Genomic DNA, 7,230 nt, shown 5'->3' on the forward strand with positions numbered 1-7,230 from the left:
GTCGGCAATGCTGACGAAGGTCGTTGCTGACTTGGAGGATCTTGATGTGATACGTCGATCAATCACTGCCATGGAGGCGATGTTCTCTGAGATGGTTACAAGAGTGGGGGATGTCGAGAAACGGATCGATTATCTGGAGTCATCGGAGAGGGAATTATCTGCTAACCGCTAGCAACCAAGATGGATTTGGAGTGTGTCTGGGAGAAGCTGGAGGACATGGAGAACCGTAGCTGGCAGAATAACATCCGTATTGTCCGAATTCCTGAGGACAAAGAGGGTCGGAATATGGTGAAATTCCTGGATGGGCTCCTTCCGAATCTGCTCAACATAAAAGGCCATAAGCTGGAAATCGAGTGAGCTCAATAGATAGGCCCCAATCAATTCTGGCCAAATTTCTGAGATCATCCGATAAAGATCTTGTGTTACGTGAGGCGAGGAGTAAAGGAAGGCTTTCTTGGAAAAACCACAGCATTTTCTTGTTCCCAGAATCTGTGAATTCGACAAGATAAATGTGATTGATTCAAGGAATGCAAGAAACTTTTACATCAGTGGAAGGTCGCTTTTGCACTGATATTCCTGGCCAAATTGAGAATAGATGCTAAAGATGGCCATAAAACGTCCTTCATAAAGTCAGTGGAGTGAGTAAGTCATTTTGTGGTACTCACATTGCAACCGAGTGGACTGGCTCACTGATCATTCACTTGACTGTTTGAGGAAACTGAGTGTTTTTTGGGTGCTGGTTCCACCTAGCGGCTGGAGTTTATTTTGCAGAGTGGCACACCTTTGGGACAGTTTTGTGGATGAATCTACATGATCTATTTTTTCTTATATGTCAAAATGGGAATTCTTTTTTTTTTATAGTGCTGGCTTAAGTAAGAGCAGGAGAGTCATTACACTAGTACACATCTACAATTCAAATGTCTCAAACAAAGTAAAGATAAATTAGGAAGAGTCATTATTGTTTTAGCTGAAATTCAGGGGCAAAGTCTTATTTTGGCTAAAATTTATGCATCTAACATGGATGATCAGGGCTTTTTTTATAGATCTTGAAGGGATGTTGCAAGCCGCTGGCACCCCTAATGATATAATATTGGGAGGAGACTTTAATCTTTTGATGGACTCAGTCCTTGATCACAGTGAAGCAAACGTGTGCAAGCCCTCTAGAGCAACAGTGATGCTTCACAGGATGTGTAAAAATCTTGGTCTTACAGATATTTGGAGACTTTTGAACCCACCTGGTAGGGACTATAATTTTTTTTCATCAGTCCATAAGATTTACTCTAGAATAGATTTTTTTTTATATATATACAGTTGCGCTCAAAAGTTTGCACACCCTGGCAGAAATTGTGACATTTTGGCATTGATTTTGAAAATATGACTGATCATGCAAAAAAAAACTGTCTTTTATTTAAGGATAGTGATCATATGAAGCCATTTATTATCACATAGTTGTTTGGCTCCTTTTTAAATCATAATGATGATTTACACACACAGGTTTAAGTGGCAATTAAAGGTTAATTTCCCTTTTGCAATTGCAATTAGTGTCTGTGTATAAATAGTCAATGAGTTTGTTAGCTCTCACGTTGATGCACTGAGCAGGCTAGATACTGAGCCATGGGGAGCAGAAAAGAACTGTCAAAAGACCTGTGTAACAAGGTAATGGAACTTTATAAAGATGGAAAAGGATATAAAAATATATCCAAAGCCTTGAAAATGCCAGTCAGTACTGTTCAATCACTTATTAAGAAGTGGAAAATTCAGGGATCTCTTGATACCAAGCCATGGTCGTCCTAGAAAGATTTCAGCCACAACTGCCAGAAGAATTGTTCGGGATACAAAGAAAAACCCACAGGCAACCTCAGGAGAAATACAGGCTGCTCTGGAAAAAGATGGTGTGGTTGTTTCAAGGAGCACAATACAACGATACTTGAACAAAAATGAGCTGCATGGTCAAGTTGCCAGTGCCACAAAAAAGCCCGGTTGCAGTATGCCCGACAACACCTTGACATGCCTCAAAGCTTCTGACACAATGTTATTTGGAGTGACGAGACCAAAATAGAGCTTTATGGTCACAACCATAGGCGCTTTGTTTGGAGAGGGGTCAAGAAGGCCTTTAGTGAAAATAATACCATCCCCACTGTGAAGCATGGTGGTGGCTCACTGATGTTTTGGGGGTGTGTGAGCTCTAAAGGCACGAGGAATCTTGTGAAAATTTATGGCAAGATGAATGCAGCATGTTATCAGAAAATACTGGCAGACAATTTGCATTCTTCTGCACGAAAGCAGTGCATTGGACGCTCTTGGATTTTCCCTAAGACCCTAAGCACAAGTAAGAGCAAGGGAGTCATTATATTGATTAATAAACCTCTACAATTCAAATGTCTCAAACAGACTAAAGATAAATTAGGGAGAGTCATTATTGTTCTAGCTGAAATTCAAGGGCAAAGTTTGATTCTGGCTAATATTTACGCACCTAATGCTGATGATCAGGGCTTTTTTATAGATCTTGAAGGGATGCTGCAAACCGCTGGTACCCCTCATGATATAATATTGGGAGGAGACTTGAATCTTTTGATGAACTCAATCCTTGATCACAGTGAAGCAAAAGTGTGTAAACCCCCTAGAGCATCACTGACGCTTCACGGGGTGTGTAAAAATCTTGGTCTTATGGATATTTGGAGACTTTTGAACCCATCTGGTAGGGACTATAAATTTTTTTCATCAGTCCATAAGATTTATTTTAGAATAGATTTTTTTTTTTTATATCCAAATCCCTCATTTCATCCGTTGTTGATTGTTCAATTGGAAATATCCTAGTCTCAGATCACGCCCTGGTGAGTTTAGAGATGTTGCCATATACAGAGAAAAAGAAATCATATAGTTGGCTCCTTAACGTGTCCCTTTTGCTAAATTAATCTTTGGAGGGCTCTCAGGGAGGGGCATTAGAGAGACCATTGTCAGATCAGCATGAGAGCTGCATTCAATGTCTTGGCCATGCCCACGCAGAGTCAGCTCTCATGGAGACAGCACACTGCGAGGGCACGAGCCTCAAGACGCTGCGCTCGCGAATCGCCCTCGTTCTGAGGAGCGTGTACACGCCACTGACAAGGAGATGCTTCGCGTCCTTTCAGAGGTGGTCGAAGAGCTCGGTTCCCTGAGACCAAGGGAATGAGACATTGCGAACGCTGACCGCACTACAAGACTCAGAGTTCTTCTGAGGTGCGAGCGATGCGCTCCTTGTCCCTCAGTCAGAAAATTCTGAGGAATGGTGTTTGCACACCTGCTTTTATAGCGGACAGCTCAAACACCATAGCCAATATTAGAATATTGGCGTTATTGTAGAGAGGTTTCAACTAGGTCGTGTGGAAGAACACTCCCCATATGCGTTAGCATGCGATGTCTCGTTCCCTTCATCTCATGGAACCGAGGTTATGTACGTAACTGAGACGTTTCCAGAGATAAAAGTCTCAGCGGGACTTTTGAAGGAGTTGGACCCCTGGGCCTTCTGTGGAGTATGAGGCCAGTTCCTCTATGTAAACCAGGTCATAGGTAATAAAAACAGAGTGAAAGGACTTCTGCATCAGCCGTTTTGATGGGTTGCATGAACTAATTCTGATTTAGGAGAATAGTTAACCCCAAAGTTTTGTCAGTGTTATTAACTGTCATTTCATTCAAAACCTGTTTGCTGTTGGGGGCCTGGGTAGCTCAGCAAGTATTTACGATAACTACAACCCCTGGAGTCGCGAGTTTGAATCCAGGGCGTGCTAAGTGACTCCAGCCAGGTCTCCTAAGCAACCAAATTGGCCCGGTTGCTAGGGAGGGTAGAGTCACATGGGGTAAACTCCTCGTGGTCGTGATTAGTGGTTCTCGCTCACAGTGGGGTGCGTGGTAAGCTGTGCGTGGATCGCAGAGAGTAGCATGAGCCTCCACATGCTTTGAGTCTCCGCGGTGTCTTGCACAGCGAGCCACGTGATAAGATGCACGGATTGATGGTCTCAGAAATGGAGGCAACTGAGACTTGTCCTCCGCCACCCGGATTGAGGTGAGGTACCACGCCACCACAAGGACCTACTAAGTAGTGGGAATTAGACATTCCAAATTGGGAGAAAAAGGGGATTAACAAAAAAGATGCATTAAGATAATGAAATTACATACTACATAAGGAGCATTACCTCTGTTAATGATTAACTAATAACCTCATTATGTTGATGTCAAGGAACGTCGACAAAATCCGTTACGATGAAAAGATGAGAATAATTTGGTGGGATTTGTTGCTGCCGATACCTGATGACTCTACCAAGAAAGTGGAGGTGTAAAAATTATGCTTTAGTTGTGATAATGCATATGTAATGAATATATACAAAAGTATGTACTACTGTTCTCTACTTACCTTTGAGTCATGTCCTTACAATTAACACAGTTGCGTTTTTGTTTGTACCAAATGGGTGAGATCAAATGTCCGGTTTTATTCATCGTTGGTGAGGATGATCAAAGCAGGCCATCTTCAGAGTCTGCAGCAGATGTGAGTCTAGCACAAAAACTCAGTTTAAACTAAAATCTTAAGCTTTAATGTATAAATTTCATTTTAATTGAGTTAATGTAGCCCTGTGGTTCTCAGCTGGTGGGGCTGTGTGCAGAAGAGAAAAAACATTGCTGAATGCAAATGATAATATGCTACTTATAATGTAATTGTACATAGTTAAGATACCAGAATAAATAGGCTTTTTAGCTTTTAAAAGAGGAAAAATGCTTTCCCATATCTTTTGTTGTTTACAAAGGCTGTACGTTCAATCAAACTGTATATTGTTATGGTGCAGATTCATCTGTCACTTGGTAATGTGGCTAATAAATACAATATTAGGCTTTTTTTTGTTACTGTCCTGTTAATAATTTTGCATATGGTTGAGACTGTGCTGTTCATGGTAATATGAATACATTTCATGTTTCATCAGTGTAAAATCTCAGTCCTGAAATAAAACCAGTTGAGAAACACTGACTTGGCCAATAAAAATATGCCTGTACGCTCACTGCCTCTTCATGCATACCTCAGATTAAGAACATGATGGAGAAAGCTGGAAACAGTCATCTCCTGACTCTTCTCTCATATGCTGGGATGGGTCATCTCATCGAACCGCCCTACAGTCCTCATAGCAGATTCACTGACTAAGTTGTTGGAGGCAAAGTCCAAAGGTGAAAGTCCAATGTTTGAAAGTACATGTCTGATAGCAGATTTTCTGCCCAGCAATATGTTGTCACATGTTAAAGGAACTATTTCTGCCTGATCTGACCTGTAAAATGATCTTTATTTGTGTAACCCATGTAGTCATGTTTACGCAATCATATTAATGTGATAGTTCACCCAAAAATAATCATGTATTCACCCTCATGCCATCCCAGATGTGTATGACTTTCTTTCTTCTGCAGAACACAAACAAAGTTTTTTAGAAAAATATCTCAGCTCTGCAGGTCCATACAATGCAAGTGAATGGTGGCTAGAACTTTGAAGCTCCAAAAAGCACATAAAGGCAGCATAAAAGTAATCCATATCTTCAGAGGCGATATGGTAGGTGTGGGTGAGAAACAGATCAATATTTATGTCCTTTTTTTTTTTCTATAAATCTCCACTTTCACTTTCACATTCTTGTTCTTTTGTTTTTTTGCGATTCACATTCTTTGTGCATATTGCCACCTTCTGGGCAGGGAGGAGAATTTACAGTAAAAAAAGGACTTAAATACCAATCTGTTTCTTACCCATATCATATCGCATTGATTTAACCTCCAGAGTCATATGGTTTACTTTTATGCTTCCTTCATATGCTTTTTGGACCTTCAAATTTCTGGCCACCATTCACTTGCATTGTATGGACTTCCAGTGCTGAAATATTCTTCTAAAAATCTTAATTTGTGTTCAGCAGAAGAAAGAAAGTCATACACATCTGGGATGGCTTGAGGGTGAGTAAATTATTATTTTTGGGTGAATTATCCCTTTAAATAATCTCTGGTATCTGGAACATCATGCAGGATAACACAAATCATCAGGTTTTGCACACACTTGTAGAGTCCATGCCAGCTCCGGTACAAAAAGCGGAACTCAAATATATGTGCTTTTATATGGAAAGTGCATCAGAATGTTTAAATAATATTGGTTTGTATTTTAGTGATGGTGCTTTGGGGAGGAGAGACAGTGCCTCACAGTCTAGCTCAGGACGACTCCTGGCACAAAACTCTGGCTTTTCTAGAGGAGCATCTCTATGACAACAGCAGAGAGATTATAACCAGTTAATGTATCCATGACTGAACGTGGTACTAACATTCTTAAAGCAAAGTTTTGTTTGTCAGTTTGGTGTTTGCATAATGATAAGGTGTCTTGCACTAGCATTGACAGTAACTTTCTAATTTTGTTGTTGGGTTCAATAAAAAGCTACCAAAGTGATTTAACCTTTATGCCGGAATATGTGGAAATGGAAAAGGCTAAAAAGCAATTGTTATATAGATAAATAAATAAATAAAACAAATGTGCAGGTGACCATTGTAAGACAATAAATTCTATTTTGAACTACCTGTCCTCACTGTTACAGTAATTGAATATACCTTTAAGCCAGTTACTGTAACCAGAGAGCTCAGTAATTCAGTGTCTATAAGACTCCCGAGACCCTGAATCTCACCTATGCAGGAATACCAGGGGCTCTTTCTAGTCAGAAAGTGAGACACATCATATGCTCTCCTAGTAGGCTCCATGATCAAAATGTACCAGGAAAATCAATTAAATGTTTATTTGTTTTTATTTATTTAATTTTGTCTGACTTCAGTTGACATGTTCTGTGTTTACTTCTTTTGATATCAAAAACTGTCACACACACATGCTGTGATGAGGATCAAAGAATTACGTGTGATGTCACTGCAAGCAACAGACAGCCCTGCCAAAACCGTGCGAAATCTTACACTAGGAAATCTGTATCCACAGCAATAGCAATTTTTACTACATTCAGCTATTGATGCTGAAGCCAAACAGTGACAATAACAGTCTCATTTGTCAATGTTAAGATTGATATCTGGAGTGACACGTATTACAATCAAAGCTGTTTGCTTGGTTTACAGGAAACCTTTTAAATTTGTAGGTCCATACAATGCAAGTGAATGGTGACCAAAACTTTGAAGCTTCAAAAAGCACATAATGGCAGCATAAAAGTAATCCATATGACTCCAGTGGTTTAATCCATGTCTTCTGAA

The sequence above is a fragment of the Myxocyprinus asiaticus genome, chromosome 46 (genome assembly GCF_019703515.2).
Source record: "Myxocyprinus asiaticus isolate MX2 ecotype Aquarium Trade chromosome 46, UBuf_Myxa_2, whole genome shotgun sequence".
Lineage (NCBI taxonomy): Eukaryota > Metazoa > Chordata > Actinopteri > Cypriniformes > Catostomidae > Myxocyprinus > Myxocyprinus asiaticus.